Genomic DNA, 23,000 nt, shown 5'->3' on the forward strand with positions numbered 1-23,000 from the left:
TGGATGGGTTTGAGGGGGCTCATCCGTCAGACTCTAATGGATTCCTATCAGCAGATGGAGAATTCAATACAAATAAAATTAAACCTGGAGCAGGCCCCGGATGAATCGCTTCCTCCTAGCTTCAGCTGTAACGTCCTTGGATATACGTCCGCGCGATGACTAACTCCATACATTGACTCATCCCGAAATCTATCATTTATGAAATATGTGAAGGGAGGACTGACAACACAACACGGGGTCAATGATAGATGCTCGGCAGATGGTGCTTCCAAGGTCTCAGCCAATGCAGTGGCACAAAAGAGTAAGACCCACCAGAGGAAATGCTGAGACTTGTAGTACCTGCTTGGAAACCTTGAAGTCTATGTGGTTTGTAAATAATCTGAAACAAGTCTAACTTGGGGGGGGGGGGGGGGGGCGATATTGCAGCTCAGCCTTATTCATTTCCATGGAGCTGAGCTGCAACACCAGATGCAACTTGTAGACCAGGGGTCATCAACGTCCGGCATTCCAGCTGTTGTGAAACTACAACTCCCAGCATGCTTCATTCAGTTCTATGGGAGTTCCAAGAACAGCCAAGCAAGTCTGCATGCTGGAGGTTGTAGTTTCACCACTGATCCCTGTTGTAGACAGTTTTGCAGACGTGGAGCTGCCACACGTTGTCTGTATCTTGCAGAGCTTTGGTAATACCCAGTGAGATCCCTGCTGCACCTCTTCATGCTGCTTCACCAAGACACGGTTCAGCATGCTACAGCTGCATCCCCCTCTTTTACTGTTTTGCACCAGATGGATTATTTGGTGGTTGAGGAGGTTCCTGAACATTTACAGAGACCCTGAAGACAAGAAATGATGAACACAGGCTGCTGGAAGGCGAGGAGGACACCACTTTCTCCTAATAGCATATATGCATTGGGGGAAAAATCCTGCCTTAAGAAAGAATTGTTAGAATGAAACTTTCTATGTCTCAATATTATGATGATATGCAATGCATTCTGAAAGTCCTCAGACCCTTTGCTATGACACTTGACATTTAGCTCTGATGACTCCTATTTCTCTGAGAAGTTTCTACACCTTGACTGGAGTCAACTGTGGAAAATTCTGTTGATTGGACATGATTTGGAAAGAAAATGCATCAGAGCAAAAAAACAACTCATGAGGAGGAAAACTGCCTGTAGAGCTCAGAGACAGATTGTGTGGAGGCACAGATGTGGAGAAAGGGGCAAACAGTTCCGCTGAGAGTTTCCAAGAGCACAGTGGTCTCCATAAGGCCCCTTGCAGACGAGCGTTCCTCCCGCAGCGAGTTCGCATCGAAGCCCTCAGCCTGACCTCCCAGCGCTGCCGGGGGTCACATAGCATTATATTGATTTTATGATGCTATGTAACCCTTAAAGTTCTGGAATGTATTGGATAACACTCGCATAATGCTGTCAGTGTTATCCAATACATTCCAGAACTGTAAGGGTTACATAGCATCATAAATCAATATAATGCTACATGAATCCCATCAGTGCTGGGAGGTCAGGCCGGGTGCTGCGATGCGGACTCGCTGCGGGAGGAACGCTCGTCTGCAAGAGGCCTAACTCTTACATGGAAGAAGAACAACTAGGACTCTTCCTAGAGCTGCTGCCCAATCAAACTGTCAATCAGCTGCTTCTAAGGCCACCATGATATTGTCATGCATTAAACGAGGCATGGACTCGCGGGGCAGGAATGTAATATTACCACTTTACAAAGCGTTCTTGCGGCCTCATCTGGAATATACAGTTCAGTTCTGGGCACCAGTCCATAGAAAGGATGCCCTGGAGCTGGAAAAAGTACAAAAGAGAGCGACTAAACTGATAAGGGGCCTGGAGGGTCTTAGTTATGAAGAAAGATTAAAAGAATTGAATTTATTTAGTATTGAGAAGAGACGTCTAAGGGGGGACATGATTAAACTATACAAATATATAAATGGGCCATACAAAAAATACTGTGAAAAACTGTTCCATGTCAAATGCCCTCAAAAGACAAGGGGCTCTGCCTCCGACTGGAGAGGAAAAAGTTCAGTCTCCAGAAGCGTCAAAGCTTCTTTACTGTAAGAACTGTGAATCTGTGGAATAGACTCCTCAGGACGTGGTCACAGCAGGAACAGTGGACAGTTTTAAAAAGGGTTTAGATGAATTCTTAAAAGTAAACAACATTAATGCTTATGGAAATGTGTCGAAATCTCAGTTTCATTTGTTTCTGGGATTCGCGTCTCCACCGATCCCTTGGTTGAACTTTTTTCAACCGCTTTAACTATGTAACTATGTAACTAAGTAATCAGGGAAGAAGGGCCTTGGTAAGAGAGGTGACCAAGAAACCAATGGTCACTCTAGCGGAGCTCCAAGGATCCTGTGTGCAGATGGGAGAAACTTCCAGAAAGTCAACCTTCACAGTAGCCTCCACCAATCTGGTGCTCTAGACCTCAGACAGGACCAAAAATTCACCTTCCAATAAGACAATGACCCTAAGCACACGGCCAAGACAACATAGGAGAGGCTTGGGGACAACTCTATGAATGTCTATGAGTGGCCCAGCCAAAGCCTTGAACCTACTGGAACAGAGAGACCTAAAAATGGATGTCCACCGAAGGCCAGCATCCAACCTAACAGAGCTGGAGAGGATCTGTAGAGAAGAACGGTGTAAAATCCCCAAATCAAGGTATTTAAACCTTGTGGCATAATCCTCAAGATGAGAGGGGATGTACATGATGAGATATGGCCTCTAGCCTGGATACAAGATGAGATATGGCCTATAGCCTGGATACAAGATGAGATACGGCCTCTAGCCTGGATACAAGATGAGATACTGCCTCTAGCCTGGATACGAGATTAGATACGGCCTCTAGCTTGGATACAATATAAGATGTAGCCACTAGCCTGGATACAAGATGAGATATGCCTCTAGCCTAGATACAAGATGAGATACGGCCTCCAGCCTGTATACAAGATGAGCCACAGCCTCCAGCTTGGATACAAGGTAAGATATGGCCTCAAGCCTGGATACAAGATGAAATACGGCCTATAGCCTGTATGCAAGATGAGATACGGCTTCTAACCTGGATACAAGATGAGATACGGTTGGACATGGCGGCTGTCACGGACGTTCCCACGACAGGTGGCAGGAGATCGGTGAGACTGGCAACACGTGGTTTGATCTGACATGTTTTCCATCTATGTTGTTTCTGGTGCTTGCCGCACCTTCTTTCCCCAGGTGTGGCTATTATGGTCATTTAACCTTCTCTATTTATTGTTGTTTCTCCCACTGTGCTATGCAGTTTATAGCTTCAGTTTGAGTTGTGGATAGCTGGTGTGTGGATCTCGGCTGAGTTCCTGGTGCTGCCGTAGCCACTTGAAGTTAAGTGTTTTCTTTTGTATTTTGTTTGGGTTATTTTGTGTGTTGCATTTCCCTGTCATTTGTATTAAGGCTTGAGGGAGACTCCTGTTCGTCCTTCCTTTTGGAGGAACAAGTTGTCTCAGTCCTGACATTAGTACCAGGGTCCTATAGGGTGAGTTAGGTCATTAGGTATTCCTGTGTATGAACTCACCTACCTCTGGGGTCTGTTCCTACTGGTACTTAGTCAGGACTTTGATTAGGGTTTTACTAGGAGGTGTCCATCCTTTCCCTAGTTTCCAGGCGTTATTCCCTCACTTCTTTCCCTCCTATGTTCGGTGTGGTGTTTCCCTTCCACACCCGAACGTGACAGCAGCATACAGGTGAGCATTATCCTGGTGGAAAATGGAAGCCCTGCCATTAGAGGAACACATGTGGTTGCAGAATGTCCTGCACATATCGCTGAGCTGTTAGTGTCCCTCGTATAAGTACTAGTGGTGACCGACTGTCGTATGTGATGGCTCCCAAATCATCACACCAGCAGTTGGGGCGGTGTGTCCTCCACAGCAAAGGCAGGATTGAAGTGCTCACCACCAGAGCTACATACTCCAACTCGACCATCATAGGATCCCCCCCAAAAACTGGATTCATCACTAAAGACGATATGGTTCCAGTCCATAGCAGTCCAGGTTTCTCATTAGAGATGAGCGAATTTCTCAACAATTCGATTCTGTTGGTTCGCCGAATTTTCAGAAAAGATTTGATTTAATCCGAATTTATTTGTGGTGAATCGCGTTATAAAACTGCTATTTCCTGGCTGCAGAGAGCCTATATAGTGGTGTAGAACACTGTGCCTTGCAGTAACACGCATAGGGAGTCTGCTGTGATAGTGAAATACTGTGAGTCAGTATGACACGCAGATGACAGACGTCGCTCTTAGAATCACTGCACACTCCCAAAAAACAGATCCTGTCTGTTGAGCATTCGCCTTCACTCGGTCAGCATTTGGTCAGTAATTCATCAGTATTGCTAATGCCAAAAAAACAGGAGTGGATCCAAAACAGAGATGGCACGTGAAAGGAATATTTGCATGTCTTTCTGTGTTTTGTACCCACCCCTGCTTTTGTCTACCAAATCTGATCGGACCATACAGGACTTACACCCGCTACACAGACAGGATCCATTGTGCGTCTCATTTTTCCTTCCTTCTGACAGATCAGAAGGGTCAAATAAATGATGATATCAACTAGGCCAAAAAGGCAAAATAGTGGCCCAGTCATGAAGTGGGGGGGGGGGGGTGGGAACAGCATGAGAAGTCCACTGAGTGGCCCAGTGATATAGTGGTGATGTGGCAGCAGCATGAGGAGACCACAGAGTGGCGATGTGGCAGCAGCATGAGGAGACCACAGAGTGGCTCAGAGACATAGTGTTGAGGTGGCAGCAGCATGAGAAAACCACAGAGTAGTGATGTGGCAGCAGCATGAGGAGACCACAGAGTGGTGAAGTGGCAGAAGCATGAGGAGACCACAGGGTGTCTCAGAGACATAGTGTTGAGGTGGAAGCAGCATGATGATACCACAGAATAGTGATGTGGCAGCAGCATGAGGAGACCACAGAGTGGTGAAGTGGCCACAGCATGAGGAGACCACAGAGTGGTGAGGTGGCAGCAGCATGAGGAGACCACAAAATGGCTCAGAGACATAGTGTTGAGGTGGCAGCATTAGGAGACCACAGAGTAGTGATGTGGCAGCAGCATGAGGAGACCACAGAGTGGTGAAGTGACAGCAGCATGAAGAGACCACTGAGTGGCCGGGTGACATAGTGGTGATGTGGCAGCATCAAGAAGACACCATCGAGAGGTGATGTGGCAGCAGCATGAGGAGACCACAGAGTGGTGAGGGGGCAGAAGCATGGGGAGACCACAGAGAGGTGAAGTGGCAACAGCATGAGGAGACCACAGAGTGGTGAAGTGGCAGCAGCATTAGGAGTCCACAGAGTGGTGAGGTGGCATCAGCATGAGGAGACCACAGAGTGGCTCAGAGACATAGTGTTGAGGTGGCAGCAGCATGAGGAGACCACAGAGTAGTGATGTGACAGCAGCATGAGGATACCACAGAGTGGTGAAGTGACAGCAGCGTAAGGAGACCACAGAGTGGCCCAGTGACACAGTGGTGATGTGGAAGCAGCATGAGGAGACCACTGAGTGGTGATGAGGCAGCAGCATGAGGAGACCACAGAGTGGCCAAGAGACATAGTGTTGAGGTGGCAGCAGCATAAGGAGACTACAGAGTAGTGAAGTGGCAGCAGCATGAGGAGACCACAGAGTGGCCTAGAGACATAGTGTTGAGGTTGCAGCAGCATGAGGAGACCACAGAGTGGCCCAGTGACATAGTGGTAATGTGGCAGCAGCATGAGGAGATCACAGAGTGGTGAGGTTTCAGCAGCATGAGGAGACCACAGGGTGGCCCAATGAAAGAAGATGGTGGCTGAGAGTAAGAGCACCTGGCAGCAGGTGTGGCATCAGGCGGGTGGCAGCATCAGAATAGTAGCTGAAGCAAGTAGCCAGAAGAAACAGGTCTCTTTTGTCAAAGTGTTGGTTTGGCAACATGGATGATCTAGTCTGATGCATCAGGCATTGGTGTTGGAAAATCCTGGCTGATTCACTTTCACAAAGGTCAGTTTCTCTACATTTTGGGACAGGAGAGTTCTCCTTGGGGTAACTATGGCCCCCGCCGCACTAAATACCCACTCTGATTGCCCAGGGCAAACTCGGCCAGTTGCTGCCAAAAATCGAGTTTGGCTGCCCAGTAGTCCAGAGGATCTTCGATGTGGGGTGGCAGGGTGCACTCCAAGTATGCCACAACCTGCTGGTTCAGGTTCTGCTCTATGTCTACCTGCTGCTGCTGGTGAGTAATTTCTTCAGTAGGCGGGTGAAGAAAACTGCTCAACAGCGACTCTAGACTTAAGTTGCTGCTGATGGAGCTGGTAACACCCCCCCCCCCAGCAGCCATGGCAGTGGAATGTGATCGCAGAGGGCCGTCACTGTCACTGCACAAGCAAGTGAGCATGCATCGGGACATTTGAGCAAGTGACTCGGAGGGACTCCCTGCCTCCATCTGCCTTGTCTTCCTCATCGCTCTGTAGCTCATCTAGCTGCTCCTCCTCTCCTGTCACCTGTGTAGAAAAAACATCCATTTCTCTACACATTGCATGTGCTCGAATGTCCTCCTCCTCCTCTAGTTCAGCCCCCACAGGGCTCATGTGGCCATGAGGTGTAGTCGCCACGTCTCCTGTTCCCTGACCAGCCAGATTTACCAGCATCTGTTCCAGGACATGAAGCAGTGGAATGACGTTGTTCATCCCGTAGTCCTTGTGACTGACAAATAACGTGGCCTCCTCAAAGGGCCCAAGCAAACGACATGTGTCACGCATGAGCTGCCACAGGCTAACATCGAAGTTACACAGGGGGGTACCTCTGTCCGCCTGTATCATCAATAAATCGTTTATGGCCTCTCTCTGTTTGTACAGTCGGTCCATCATATGGAGGGTGGAAATGTTGCATATCAGCTTATGTTGGGGGACGCCGTTCTGCCGCTGCAGCTTAAGGAGGGTGTGCTTTGCAGTGTACAAGTGCTTGAAGTGCATGCAAAGTTTCCTGCCCATTTTCAGGATGTCTTGCAGATGGGCAGAAGACTTCGGGAACCGCTTTACAACCAGATTGGCTCAGCCCTCCTTGACGCAGCGCCGACACCATGTTCTTCCCGTTGTCGGTCACCATGGTTCCGATTTTGAGTTTTCAAGGAGAAAGCCAGGATTCGATTTCTTGATGAAGGACACGGAGCAGTTCCTCCCCCATGTGACTCTGTTCGCCCAGGCAAACTAGGTGCAGAACAGCGTGACACCGCCGTGCCCTGCACATGTGGTATGCTGGAGGAGCACTGTGAATTGTCTCTGCAGTGGAGGCTGAGGACACGGTGGAGGATAAGGAGGCAGAGGCGGACATTGTCGCAGGACCAATGGCGTGAGAACGTGGAGGTGGAAGCGGCATCACCTGGCCAAGTTGCTGGTGTGGCTGTGCAGGAACCACATTTACCCAGTGGGCCATAAAGGACATATATTGTTTTTGACCCTGGTTAGAGCTGCACATGTCGGAGCTGCCATGCAGTTTGGCAGACACCGACAGGCTCAAGGACTGGCCCACCTTCTGTTCTACATGTGTGTGCAGGGCTGGTACTGCCTTTTTGACAAAGAAATTACAGCTTAGGACTCTCTACTTCGGCTCGGCACAAGCCATCAGTTCTCTAAAAGGTGCAGAGTCCACCACTTGGAAAGGGAGTGACTGCAGCACCAGCAACTTGGCCAGGAGCACCTTCAGCTTCTGCACCGTTGGATGAGTGCACGCATACTGCTGTCTCTTGGCAATCGCTCGGTGATCGATTGCTGACGGAATGACTGACGAGGAGCAGGAGCATCTGTAACACCCTAGAGTTGTGTTACTAAACTCTTCTACCCCGCTACAATCTCTTAAAAGCATTTACATTGTCATCTCATGTAATTTCACATCATATCCTCATAAATGTGCATTGAAAGCCTTGTCAAATGTATATTGTTGTCATTTTCCATGTTCACCAGCAGGTGGCAGCAATGGGCTAGCAAGGAGTTAGAGTCAGTTTAGTGTTTCTGAACTGGAATAGTTCATTCCAGTTCAGCTCCCCCCCTCTATGAGCAAAGTGAGCTGCGCCCATATCATGCCTCATGGGGAGGGAAGGAAGTTAAGTTAGTATGCCAGCCACCCCTGTTGGGGAAGGCTGTGCGTGTAGGAGCTTCTAGACATAGGAAATCAAGCCAGGATCTTGTCTCGGCTGAGACATTGATCATCGTCCCCAGCCTGAGCCCTTCAGCCTCAGCTGGAAGAGCAAGCAGACAACTCCAGTTCCAGGAAGAAGCATACCCTGAGACAATAGCTGTGAGTACAGTCCAGAGACCCAGGAGAAGCCATATTCCTCCTCAGCTAGTCAGTCCTCACACAGCCGAAGATAAAGTAGTGCAGAAGCCAAATTCCTGCCACAGTTTAGAGCTAACAAGCAGACGTCCTTTTCCTGCAAAGCTCCAGGTACATGAAAGAGCAGAAGATAAATTCCTGCCAACCATTGCCAATACCTGCTGGGACCTAAGACTAAAGCTGTATCTTGCTTGGATGAAAGTTACAATCAGTAAAGACAAGTTTGAACTTTACCCAAGGTCTGGATCTCAATTTCTGCTGCAAAATCCCTCTATTATTCCTACTAGCACCACACTCAATTTATTGCAAGTGAGCCAGGATCCAGGAGTCCAGCCGTACCCAGGTAGGAGAAACCGTTGACACCATTATCACCACTATACAGAGACATTACCACTCTGGCATTCCTAACCTGGGGCGTGAGTTATAACACCTTGGAGGGCCCTGTGATAGTACCCTGCGCACGCTGCAATTGGCGTCACGAACAAAACTATAGACTATCACCTACACCTGAACCAGCCATTGCATAATTTGGCGTCAGAGTGCATACCCCGGTCCAGCTCATTGCATATCAGGACCAGCAGATGATGAGAAGGACAGACAGCTCCCTTCGGCTGAGCTGGTAGAGCCTTGACTGACTGAAATCGGGTGCATGTCCCCGGGTGATGCAGCGGTTGCCGCGGCAGGTTGGACCACCACATTGGAGCCACGGTTCACCCAGGCCACTATATGGTGACGCTGCATGTGTTGACGCAGGGCCGTGGTGCCAACATTGTCACCCTGACCACGCTTCATCTTCTGCCCACAAATCTGTCAAATGGCCATGTTCACCTCCTCCGGCGGCCTAACAAGAAATTCCCACACGGTTCAGTATGGCATTTTCCCACCAACACGCTGTGCTGACTGCCTGCTACCGCTGCCTCCGTGAACCCCTGCACCGCTACTTTCCTGAAAAGTGGGTGGTCTACCCCAGGCATGTTTGGCTCCCGACCTCCCACTGCTGCCACCCTGCTGACTCACAGCCACCCTGCTGACTCACAGCCACACTGCCACCCTGCTGGCTCACAGCCACACTGCCACCCTGCTGGCTCACAGCCACACTGCCACCCTGCTGGCTCACAGCCACACTGCCACCCTGCTGTCTCCACTGCTGTCTCACACACAAGCTGCCACCCTCTTCTCCTGATGATGATGAAGCCCCTTCTTCACCCGGATACCAAGTGCGATCGGCTACATCATCATCTTCTTCTGTCTGCACGTCACTGATGTCCTCCTCAACGGTCTCAGGGCCAGGAGCCTGACCGCTCACAATACCTGCTCCCATGCGACTCTCCTCATCACTTCTTGCCCTTCTACCGGAGGAAGCGGCAGATGTCTCCTCCTGATCTTGGCTGCGTAGTAGCTGCTGACTGTCCTCTAGTAGCTTGACCTTGCTGAAAAGTGGAGCCGAGCCTCCGGCATATAATACTTCTCTGGCTGAGGGAACTGAAAATGACAGAGGACGGTTCAGGACAGGTGGGGGCACAGGGCCTGCTCCCGGGCCATGCCAACTAAGGGTTGTGCAAAAGGGTGATTCAAAATAGAGGGGTTATAATAACCTTCTTGAAAACCTGGATACACATCCAGGCTATCAAAGAGATGTAAAGATTCGGGCGCCAGTGGGGTGGCTAACAAAAAGAGAGAAGAGAGTGCCGTTCCCAGGAGTAGGTAAGGATAGAGGAGTAGGGAAGAGGGGAGTGGCTGGGAGGGAATTTGGAACGTATCAAGGTACGTTGCTCAGTGATTACGTGTATAGAATACACGTTTTGCCAATCCTAGACACAGATCCGGGGGTGGAGGGGATTTTAAGAAAACCAAATAAACAGATGGCGGTGTATCGATTAATGATATACCAATTGATTAGAAATCGGTGTGAGTTAAAAATATAAATATGGAAGAACATAAAAGAACATATGTTCTTTTATGTTCTTTTATATTTATATTTTTAACTCACACGATTTCTTAACTCAACTTCGATTTGCTTATCTCTATTTCTCATACATGACACCGATACAAACAAAGGAAACAGTGGGTTGCTGTCAACGGCAGGACACATAATGGGCGCCGTGACACCAAAGTGCCTGGAAATGGTCTTGACAGAGACCGGGTGTAAGGAAGGGCCCGCCTGTGTCTGGATGGTGGACAACTAAACTGTGGGAGCCACTCATACTTGTCGGCATTTGATCCTCTACTACTGGTGTCTGTTTGGGCCGTCCAAAGCCTGTTCATTGTGTGTGTGACCTCACATATCCACTGCTCCAAACATCTCCTGACAGCGAGGTCAGAACGGTCTAGATGTTGGGCAATTCCTTGAATAACCATCTTGCTTCTCTCAGTCCAATGATGCCCCTCTCATAGGACGTCAACTAGGCAAAAAGTCTTGCAGTGAGTCGTAGAGGCACGTCAAGCAGTCAACAATTGCTCACCAAGAGGTACACTACTCAAAAATGGCCTCTGAGACCTAAACCTTTAGTAAAAGCAAGAAGATGCAACTGCGCTTTTCAGAGTCCTCTGCATCTTCAGCTTGCATCTTCTCTGTTTTTTCAGAATGTGGAGTTCGAATCCTATATACTTTCTATGGATCTGTATTCCACATGCAGGAAAAGCAGAGCCAAGCCAATGCAAGTCAAAGGTGCGAGGAACCCGAGAAGCACAGCTGCATCTTCCAGGCTTTCAGTAAAGGTTTACAGCCCCTTTAGCCATGGGAGGCTTTTAGCCTCAATCTGACAAGTAGCTGTTTACTATAAAGACCCTCTTTTCTATGATGGTAACACTGACAAACCTTAAAGGAGCTCTCTAGAAAACGCTGGTACACATGTGCTTGGACTTCCAGCTGAGAGAGGGAAAAAGAGCTGCTTCATGAACACACATTCGATTTATGGGGGTCTGTTTCTTCTGCAGTTTTTGTGGTTATATGAACTTTAACCCGTTCCCCTTTTTATATATGTCTGCCCCGTCACTTAACAATCCCCCGACCTCTATAATCTTATCAGCACTGCTGTCTACAGTTCCTAAATGAGCCTGCATTTATAACCTCCTGGTGTTTGGCGGCCGCAGTCATTAGTCGCTCACTCGTTTCATGCAGCCATTATTATTCTCATTCTTCTATAATTGTAATATTACATGCTTGGTCGCCCTCAGACTTTTCTCCTTGTACAAACTACGACTGAGGATGTTTGTGGTATGATAATGGAAATGTAGGATATTAATGTAACCTCTATAATAGCTCGATGATCACATGCAGCGCAGAGACCGTGGCTGACACAGAGCGGCAATGCAGTCACTTGTGTCAGTGACAGAAGATGTAAACCCTCCCCAGATACCTGCGCAGATATGTGTGGCTGCTATATACAGTCAACTGGAGAAAGGAGAAAGGAATAACATCCAGCCTCTAGCCATGTAGTCTATCATTACCACAGTGTATAACATCCAGCCTCTAGCCATACAGTCTGCCATTACCACAGTGCATAACATCCAGCCTCTAGCCATTCAGTCTACGATTACCACAGATGTATAACATCCAGCCCCTAGACATGCAGTCTGCTATTACCACAGATGTATAACATCCAGTCTCTAGCCATGCAGTCTACCATTACCACAGTGTATAACATCCAGCCTCTAGTCATGCAGTCTACCATTACCACAGTGTATAACATCTAGCCCCTAGCCATTCAGTCTGCTATTACCACAGATGTATAACATCCAGCCTCTAGCCGTGCAGTCTACCAGTCTACCATTACCACGGTGTATAACATACAGCCTCTAGCCATGCAGTCTACCATTACCACAGTGTATAACATCCAGCCTCTAGCCATGCAGTCTACCATTACCACAGTGTATAACATCCAGCCTCTAGCCATGCAGGCTGCTATTACCACAGGTGTATGACATCCAGCCTCTAGCCATGCAGTCTACTATTACCACAGTGTATAACATCCAGCCTCTAGTCATGCAGTCTGTTATTGCCACAGGTGTATAACATCCATCCTCTAGCCATGCAGTCTGCCATTACCACAGTGTATAACATCCAGCCTCTAGCCATGCAGTCTACCATTACCACAGTGTATAACATCCAGCCTCTAGCCATGCAGTCTGCTATTACCACAGGTGTATGACATCCAGCCTCTAGCCATGCAGTCTACCATTACCACAGTGTATAACATCCAGCCTCTAGCCATGCAGTCTGCCATTATCACAGGTGTATAACATCCAGCCTCTAGCCATGCAGTCCACCATTACCACAGATGTATAACATCCAGCCTCTAGCCATGCAATCTGCCATTACCACAGATGTATAACATCCGGCCGCTAGCCATGCAGTCTACCATTACCACAGATGTAAAACATCCAGCCTCTAGCCATTCAGTATACCATTACCACAAGTGTATAACATCCAGCCTCTAGCCATGCAGTCTACCATTACCACAGGTGTATAACATCTAGCCTCTAGCCATGCAGTCTGCTATTACCACAGATGTATAACATCCAGCCTCTAGCCATGCAGTCTACCATTACCACAGATGTATAACATCCAGCCTCTAGCCATTCAGTCTACCATTACCACAGATGTATAATATCCAGCCTCTAGCCATGCAGTCTGCCATTACCACCAATGTATAACATCCAGCCTCTAGCCATGCAGTCTACAATTAGCACATATGTATAACATCCAGCCTCTAGCAATGCAGTCTACCATTACTGCAGTGTATAACATCCAGTCTTTAGCCATGTAGTCTGCCATTAACACAGATGTATAACATCCAGCCTCTAGCCATTCAGTATACCATTACCACAGGTGTATAACATCCAGCCTCTAGCCATGCAGTCTACCATTACCACAGATGTATAACATCCAGCCTCTAGCCATTCAGTCTACCATTACCACAGTGTATAACATCCAGCCTCTAGCTATGTAGTCTACCAGTCTACCATTACCATAGGTGTATAACATCCAGCCTCTAGCCATGCAGTCTACCATTACCACAGGAGTATAACATCCAGCCTCTAGCCATGTAGCCTGCCATTACCACAGTGTATAACATCCAGCCCCAGTGCACAAGATCCATAAGGCATGATTAGAGGAGTCTGGAGGAACTTGATTGGCTGCACAGAGCCCCAACCTCAACCCCATCCAACAACCAGAACAGAGGCCACAAGCCAGGCCCTCTCCTCCAACATCAGTGTCTAACCTCACAAATGCTCTTCTGGGTGGAGGGGCAAAAATACTCAGATACCCTCTGAAATCTTATAGAAAACCATCCCAGAGGAGCCAAGGGGAGACTATCCCAGAAGAGCAAAGGGGGGACTGACTCCATATTAATTGTCTATGGATGTAGAATGAGAGGTCATAAAAGCTTCTTGAGGTGGGATGTGGCGGGTCTAGAACTTATCTCCATACAGTGTATAGTAAGAAACGAATCAGCAGAGAACTTGGACCCTAGTTGTTGTCACAAAGGTCTAGGTAGCTGAGATATAACCTGCTGAATGGAGGATCCTCACACTAGAGAATGGCTTAAAGGGGTTGACCCATCTCACACATTGGATATGCTGCCAATTTCTGATAGGTGCAGGTCCCAGAGGTGGGACCCGCACCTATCTCTAGAGTGGGGCCCACAAAGTAAAGGAGAGCGCACCGCACATGTGAAGTGTGCTGCATATTCACTTCTATCCTAGTGATATGCCACCAAAGATGGGCCAACTCCTCAAAGGGATTTCGGAGATTAGAGGAACATGGCTTCTTTCTTCTTCAAACACTTTTGCCTACGGGCTGTGTCTGGTATTTAGGTGAATGGGGCTAAGCCGCAGTACCAGGAACAACCCATGGACTAGGGCGGCGCTGTTTCTGAAAATAAAACATTCATGTTTTTCAAATTCCATTATACAGCAAAGTGGACATTCACTCTATTGGAAAAATGATAGAGCAAGGTCAGAACATGGAGCAAGAAGAGGGAGTAAGCTCCTACAAAGCAGGGGCCGTCCATACGACATACAAGGTATTGGACCAAGACAAGAGCTGTATGTATGAGCTATGCCTCTTACTATACAGGGGCTATCCCCAGCACCACGTCTCCCATCATCTGCTCCTCCACCAGGCACATTGTATCATCACTGTTTGTTCCATCCAAAGACATTTGCAATAGTTACTGAGTGGCCCCCCTTCCCGGCGTACTACAACTCCCAGTCTGCTCCTGTATGGCCATGCTAAGACTTGTATTTGCCCAAGTCCTGAGGACTCGCAGGTTGCAGATCTCTGCTCTACAGGATGGAACTTACTCTGATATAAAATGCTACCCCGGCTCTGCTACATTGTATATGACATTTACGTTGCAGCCTCATCGAGACACATCAGATAATTCATATTTTCCGCCGATTACTCTGAGGTTTACGGGGACTGCAATAATGTAACAAGCACAAGGTTCTTTTAGCGTCGTCTGGTTTACAAAACTATTCAGACATACGGAGGGTGGGGGGAAGGTTTCTCCAATTCAGGACCCAGAGTGGAAAGTGGTCACCCCTGTGAGGGCCATACATGTAATACTTCACTTCTCCTGTGGGGGCGCTGCAGGGTGATTGAAGATTTACTGACAGATTTCCCCAGAGATAATCAGCACATGTGCACAATGTAAAGTTCTGCATCTTAGTAGTAATAATCACTGTGCTTCATATGTCCTAGGGGATGTAACACTGGGAGAGTCACTTGTAGAGAAGGATTTGGGGGTCCTTGTAGATCATAGATTGAATAACAGCACAATGTCAATCAGCTGCTTCTAAGGCCACCAGGATATTGTCATGCATTATACGAGGCATGGACTCGCGGGGCAGGGATGTAATATTACCACTTTACAAAGCGTTGGTGCGGCCTCATCTGGAATATGCAGTTAGTTCTGGGCACCAGTCTATAGAAAGGATGCCCTGGAGCTGGAGAGAGTACAGAGGAGAGCGACTAAACTGATAAGGGGCTGGAGGGTCTGAGGTATGAAGAAAGTGGACAGTTTCAAAAAGGGTTTAGACAACTTCTTAAAAGTAAAAAACATAAATGCTTATAGAAATGTGTAGAAATCTGAGTCTCACTTCCTTCTGGGATTCACGTCCCTACCGACGCCTTGGTTGAACTTGATGGACTTATGTTTTTTTTCAACCGTATTAACTATGTAACATCCCCAAAAGTGGACAATCCCTTTAACTCCTCCACAATGTTTAAATCTGGTGAGGGGAATTCACAGACAATTTAAAGCAGAACTCCTCCAGAAACTGAGCTTTACAGCAGAGGAAATGCTCTGTGCCTCAGTGTTACAGCAAAGCTTCTACAATGGAGCAGCTCAGGGCAAACACAGATTTTACTATATTAGCCATGAGTTGTCAGGCCCCACCCCTGCATCATTTTAGCCAAAAGGTGTCAGACTCCACCCCTTTACAATATTAGCCAAGAGGTCTCAGACTCCACCCCTTTCCCTATGCCAGCACAGGCATCAATTAACAGAGGCACCTAGTCATATGACAAGAAAGCTCCTCCCAGGGGTGTGGTCTGATCATTGTTGTTCCTTCATATTGGGGACATCAGTGTAACATTATATGATGGACTTTCCCTTCAAATGTGTAAAAACATCCTGATTCCCGGGTTCTGCTTCAGTCCTTAAGACCACGGACAGGATTTCTGTGATTTGTGAATAAACCAGAATCTGCTATAATTCGTATCTACAGAAATAAGTCACAAAAAGGAGTGAAAATGGAGGTGATCTACAGACGTATGGCTGCTCCAGTCACACCTGGAAATTCACGGCTGTGATGCTGAACCTCAGTGTCTAGGAAGCTGAGATCTAGGCGGCTGTATGCAGGTGATTACACTACAGACTGTACTACATGTATGAGAAAAGCATGCCTCTTCTCTGAATGTACATCATGGATATCAAGATCTCTGCTAGCTGTTAATTTATGGGAACCAAAAACTTCTAATAAACTAATGTATCTGAGAGGTTTTTACAAAGTATCGATGTGGATGAAAACTGACAGCCCGGAGTCCGGAACAGAGATTTGTGGCTGAATGTATCCGTCTATGAAAGCACAGGACTCCACCAGCATGGCATCTCATGGATGTCCCCTCAAGGCATACATATCGCTGCAATATAAAAATCCATATCTGATTAGGTATGGATGTATAGAGTAAAGAAACAAAAAAGGAAGAAGAGAGAAAAAACTGAAGAAAGAAGATGAAGAAAATGAAGAAAAAGAGAAACAGAAGAAAGAGGAGGAGGAAGAAATAGAAGAAAGAAGAAGAAGAAAACTAAGAAAAGAAAGAAAAAGAGGAAGAAAAAAAAACAGAAAAAAGAAGAGGAAGAAAAAAAAGTAGAAGAAAGAACAAGAGAAAGAAAAAAATTGGAAGAAAAAAGTAGAAGAAAGAAGAGGAAGAAACAACAGAAAGGAGAAGCAGAAGAAAGAAGAGGAAGTAAAAGAACTAGTAGAGAAAGAATTGTAAAAGAAATGTAAGAACATGAAGAACAAAAATGAGAGGATGAAGGATGAGAAGAAAAGCAGAAAAGTCAAGAAAAATCAGACAAGAAAGAAGATTGAAAAGGAGAAGAAGTAGAAGAGGGAAAAAAAGCAATGAAGAGATAAAAATATGTAAGCAAAAAGGAAGAAGATGAAGACATAAAGAGAATAAAAAGGTGGATAAAAAAAGGCGAGTAAGATGAGAAAAGGAAGATGAGGAAGAAATACGAATATCATCCAGAAGAGGGGGGCTCGTCACAGTGCTCCGGACGCCTTTTACGAGGGTCTAGAGTCCAGAAAACCCTTTATTTGATGTATCAGAATCCAACAGTAATTTTGACCCGAGGGAGCCCTGGTGCCCTATATTGTGGTAGGGGCCCATGTGCTGCTACACAACGGTATGTCTGCCCCTGGTTTATAACAGTCCTGGGATCTTCATCATCCTCACTGCCCACTGTACCCGCACTGGGCGATACGTGAGAACCACAGCTGATGATATATTACCGAGCGGACAGGGATGTTACAAATCTTATAATGTACGGAATATAGTAGAAGATTATAAGATCAGGGCACAGAATGCAATTTCCTTCCTCCAGGGATAATATCCAGCATTACGAGCAGTCACCCTTCCCCCCCTCAGAGCTTCACATAAGTGACCAGAGAAGAATTCACTATTTCACAGCAGTAAATTCCATCTTCTGGGGGCCCTTCCAGTGGTTCATCATCTGAGAGTGATCTGAGCCCCTGGGCGTCAGTTAAGGGCCCTTCCCATAGCACCATAGTTATCATACATGATCACTGACTAGAATGGTCAATCCCTCCTTGTGGATCACCATCCCTTTAAATGTCTTATGACCATAGAGGGCACATAAAATAAACCAGCCCCTGGTAGGAATTGTGGGTGCCAGAACCAACCCCTGTTGTGTATGTAGATGGGCGATTCTGTCCACCACTAGGGGGAGCTCACTGTACGCTGCATCTACATTGAGCTCAGTAATACACAGTATGGCATCTTTCCCAGACAAGGTTCTGCCAACCGTCCGTAGTTACTGACCAGAAGGAAGCCTGGCATCAGGACCTTGTGCCGCTCTATACTATACCTGACCCCCATTACAGCTACCCCTGCGCCCCATCGATGATCCTCCACCTCCCTCATGACTCGCCATGATCAATGATTTACATTTACCGGCTTGGGGGTCTGAATTCATTTAGGCGTTTTGTCTGGGGAATGAATTAATTGGGGGGTCTGGGGAATTTATTAATTTTACTGCATGGGGGGGGGGTCTAAATTAATTTGGAGGTCTGGCATCTGAATGAATTGTAGTCTGGGTCTAAATGAATTATGGGGTTTGACATCTGGGGTCTGGATTAATTTAGGGGTGTGACATCAGGGGTCTGGATTAATTTGGGGGTGTGACATCAGGGGTCTGGATTAATTTGGGGGGGGGGGTGACATCTGGGGTCTGTATTAATTTGGGGGTGTGACATCAGGGGTCTGGTTTAATTTGGGGGTGTGACATCAGGGGTCTGGTTTAATTTGGGGGTGTGACATCAGGGGTCTGGTTTAATTTGGGGGTGTGACATCTGGGGTCTGTATTAATTTGGGTGTGTGACATCTGGGGTCTGTATTAATTTGGGGTGTGACATCTGGGGTCTGGATTAATTTGGGGGTGTGACATCTGCGGTCTGGATTAATTTGGGGGTGTGACATCTGGGGTCTGGATTAATTTGGGGGGGTGACATCTGGGGTCTGTATTAATTTGGGCGGGGGTGACATCTGGGGTCTGTATTAATTTGGGCGGGGGTGACATCTGGGGTCTGTATTAATTTGTGGGTGTGACATCTGGGGTCTGGATTAATTTGGGGGGGTGACATCTGGGGTCTAAATTAATATTGGGGTCTGACATCTAGGGTGTGATTTAATATTGGTGTCTGTCATCTAGGGTCTAGATTAATTTGAGGATGTGACATCTGGGTTTTGGATTAATTTGGGGGTATGACATCTGGATTAATTTGGGGGTTTGACATCTGGATTAATTTGGGGGTATGACATCTGGATTCATTTGGGGGTATGACATCTGGATTCATTTGGGGGTATGACATCTGGATTCATTTGGGGGTATGACATCTGGATTCATTTGGGGGTATGACATCTGGACTAATTTGGGGGTCTGACATCTGGACTAATTTGGGGGTTTGACATCTGGACTAATTTGGGGGTTTGACATCTGGACTAATTTGGGGATTTGACATCTGGACTCCTTTCTTGTGGCTGGATAGTGTACTGGTTAAGGGCTCTGCCTTGACATGGGAGACCAGGGTTCGAATCCTGGCTAGGTAGGGTAGGGTCAGTACCGATTCAGTAGGAAGTCCTTGGGAAAGACTTCCTAACACTGCAGGGTGGCCCCTCGAGTGCGTCCTTAGTGGCTCCAGCTCTTGAGCCCTTTGAGTCCAACAGGAGTAAAGCGCTACACAAATGTTAGGATTATTATTACTAGTTTTAGCCCTTTTTACTCCTTTTTTTTTAAATTAAAGTTCCCCCTAGAATTTTCCTCCCAGGGTTCATGGACTAAAAAAGAAAGGGCATGTTATGCCTTTGCAGGGTTTTTGGTGCTTTGTATTTGACAATCCCGTCCTCAGCTACCATCCTGATGTTTATGGGTGGGGGCTGATCCGGTACTGCCGAACTCACACCTCATTTCTTATTAATTGTACATTGACCTTCGATTTGCTTTAGGAGAGGGGCTAGTCCGGTGGCGGTGGTCTACACCTCTGCTATGAAAGCCCCAGTGATGCTGCTCTCTATGTACAGTATCCCGTTACTATTGTGCAGACTGGAGGATAAATCCATCCGATGCTCTCTGCCCGGCCGCACAGGCTGGAGATTCAGAGCCGCCATCACTGCGCCTGGGGTCCATTCCCTGTAATAATAATGCTGATGATACAGAGAGTCATTTTCCTGCCGCCTCCTCTGCTGTTATTGCTCGTCTTTTTAATTCTGAGCTTATTGTCTTCCCTGGAGGCACTTACTTAATATTGTGAAGCATGAATCCAGGGAGCGTGGCCTCTGCGGCTAGCTCTGTGCTCACTTGTTCTCATAGAGGGATTCCCTTTCTAGATGAGCGGAGCCCGTGGCCCCAGACTCCAGTCACAGCTAAATGTGAGCTTTATCCAGTCCTTGTGTACGCAGCACAGGCGCCATTACTGGGTCTGGACCAGATGTTCTAGGCTCCCAGTGCTCCATCACTCAGGATCCCTCATGTTCTTTTTAAGATCTGTAACGCCCCAGAGGTGCTTTACCACTTCTGCACCCGCTACTGTCTTTATTGGCTAACCTAACGTCATCTGTGCGTTTATTTCCAGATCCTATATAATCGGCATATGTCTTTCCATGTAACTGATATGTTCAATTGTAATGTGCCTGGTTCACCAGCAGGTGGCAGCATAAATGGCAGAGCTACAGGGACAGAGAATGGAGCTTTCCTTCCATTCTAACACCCCCCTCTGTGGTGTGGTGGGGCGCGTCCCACTTGCTGCAGGAAGGGTGGGGACCAGTTAGTTCCAGTTAAGGTCTTCCCTAGACAGGGGAAGGATGTGCAGCGGGTGCCTTGCCCAGGCGAGCTGGAGCACCTTCAGCTCAGCTGGATATGGAGGCAGAGGCTTAGAGACTTCCTGGTATAGAATTCAGAGTCAGACTACAAGAGAGAAGTTGCAGCACCCAGAGAAAACTAAATTATACAGCTAGCCTGTCAGCAAAACAGAGCCAAAGAGCAACAGACGTAGCAGAGAGGAGTTTGCCAGCCACAGTTAATGCCAAAGCCTGCTGGGAACCAAGACAAAGCCTGAAACCGTTTGAAGAAACGTTTATGCAGAGTAAAGCTGTTTCCAACTTCATCACAAGGTCCGGACTCAATTTATTTCATCATCAGAGACAATGTCTAAGGTCCAGCGTATCCCAGTAGGAGCACCGTGACACGTGCATCAACATTAAGGGACATTTTAGGCCACCCTAAACCACTCTGGCATTCCTACACCTGGGTACCATCTACTACATCACTAAAAGGGGCTCTGTGCCCTTGTTGCTTCACTGCAACTGGCATCTTGAAAAACATTTACTTTAAGAGACACATGGCCGCTGTCGGTCAGCTGCAGATCCGCAATGGATTAACCATAAGACCCCACAGCAATATGAACCCATTCCACCATTATTACTGTCACAAGCGGCTGACCCTCATACAGGCAGAGACAAGCAGCTGACCCTCATACAGGCAGAGACAAGCAGCTGACCCTCCCACAGTCAGAGACAAGCGGCTGACCCTCCCACAGTCAGAGACAAGCGGCTGACCCTCCCACAGTCAGAGACAAGCGGCTGACCCTCCCACAGTCAGAGACAAGCGGCTGACCCTCCCACAGTCAGAGACAAGCGGCTGACCCTTCCACAGTCAGAGACAAGCAGCTGACCCTCATACAGGTTAAGACAAGCAGCTGACCCTCATGCAGGTTAAGACAAGCGGCTGACCCTCATGCAGGTTAAGACAAGCGGCTGACCCTCCCACAGTCAGAGACAAGTAGCTGACCCTCCTACAGTCACTGACAAGTAGCTGACCCTCCTACAGTCACTGACAAGTAGCTGACCCTCCTACAGTCAGAGACAAGCAGCTGACCCTCCTACAGTCAGAGACAAGCAGCTGACCCTCCTACAGTCAGAGACAAGCAGATGACCCTCCTACAGTCAGAGACAAGTAGCTGACCCTCCTACAGTCACTGACAAGTAGCTGACCCTCCTACAGTCACTGACAAGCAGCTGACCCTCCTACAGTCAGAGACAAGCAGCTGACCCTCCTACAGTCAGAGACAAGCAGCTGACCCTCCTACAAGTGGCTGACCCTCCTACAGTCAGAGACAAGCAGCTGACCCTCCTACAGTCAGAGACAAGCAGCTGACCCTCCTACAAGTGGCTGACCCTCCTACAGTCAGAGACAAGCAGATGACCCTCATACAAGCAGCTGACCCTCCTACAGTCAGAGACAAGCATCTGACCCTCCTACAGTCAGAGACAAGCAGCTGACCCTCCTACAGTCAGAGACAAGCATCTGACCCTCCTACAGTCAGAGACAAGCAGATGACCCTCCTACAGTCAGAGACAAGCAGCTGACCCTCCTACAGTCAGAGACAAGCAGCTGACCCTCCTACAGTCAGAGACAAGCAGCTGACCCTCCTACAGTCAGAGACAAGCAGCTGACCCTCATACAGGCAGAGACAAGCGGCTGACCCTCATACAGTCAGAGACAAGCAGATGACCCTCATACAAGCAGCTGACCCTCCTACAATGGAGATTCCATGAAAAGATCTGCTTCCAGAGGGATCCTGAGGCTGCATGCACTTCAGAGTTTCTTCATTCCTTTGTGCTTGTTCCAAAAGCTTCTACCAAAATGTTATCTAAGCAAATTAAAAGTGGGATCCTGTTCAGACTCCAGCTCCCACCTCATGTATACAAATGTAACGCAGCTGCAGCAGCGAAACGACATCAGTAAACAAAGAAATATGTTTATCTCACCTCAACCATGAAAGCCAAAGAACTGAGCGTAAAAGTGATAAAATCTGCAGATGTCCAGATCGTGCGCAAACAGCTCGGCGCATGTCTACGAGAGCGGAGGATACGGAAAATCTACATAAATGCTGCATTCTGTATACTAATGTATGTTTTTCTCTTTCTGCCTTGTTAGGTTTGAGTGCGTTTGCCTTTACCTGGCATTCTAACACTCTCTTGCACCTGGTAACCTCCATCACATGGTCTGGTGTGGGTGTAGCTCGCGGCCTGGCTTCATTCACATAGTACTACCGCAGTATACATGCTGGGCGTTTGTGGGAAGCTTGGCTGCGAGTTGAATTATATCACCTTCAGACCGTGTTCACACCACAGTTAGAGCAGCGGTTAGGACCCCTTGCCATGCTGAGAACCGTGACGTGGTGCATGTGGGCTCCGATATCTCCATGACTGGAACATATTGGCAAAAGTCTCAGCTTTTAATACCTGCATTTATGTCTTGCCAGCATAGTCAGTGTTATATCTGTTTGGTGCATTCTCTCTCCGTGTTTTATACTAATATATTTCTGAAGGACG

The 23,000-nt window shown here is 47.6% G+C and overlaps 2 protein-coding genes across 5 annotated transcripts in view; both read right to left on the reverse strand.

The window, feature by feature from the left end:
• Positions 1 to 9,681, reverse strand: part of GLP1R (glucagon like peptide 1 receptor) — a 51,075-nt gene extending 41,394 nt beyond the window's left edge. The window contains exons 1-2 of one of the 2 annotated variants that reach the window (XM_044296394.1): positions 9,665 to 9,681; positions 85 to 189 (exon numbers count right to left, since the gene is read on the reverse strand). The gene's annotated coding sequence lies outside the window, so the exon portion shown is untranslated. Of the gene's footprint in view, positions 1 to 84; positions 190 to 9,664 lie in introns of those variants that run through there. The other variant, XM_044296403.1, reaches the window with a different exon arrangement.
• The window catches only part of SLC2A9 (solute carrier family 2 member 9), a 1,019,898-nt gene that overhangs the window by 460,135 nt on the left and 536,763 nt on the right, over positions 1 to 23,000 (reverse strand). The gene's annotated exons all lie outside the window — the stretch shown is intronic.

Source organism: Bufo gargarizans, chromosome 1, assembly GCF_014858855.1.
Source record: "Bufo gargarizans isolate SCDJY-AF-19 chromosome 1, ASM1485885v1, whole genome shotgun sequence".
In the NCBI taxonomy this organism is placed as follows: Eukaryota; Metazoa; Chordata; class Amphibia; order Anura; family Bufonidae; genus Bufo; species Bufo gargarizans.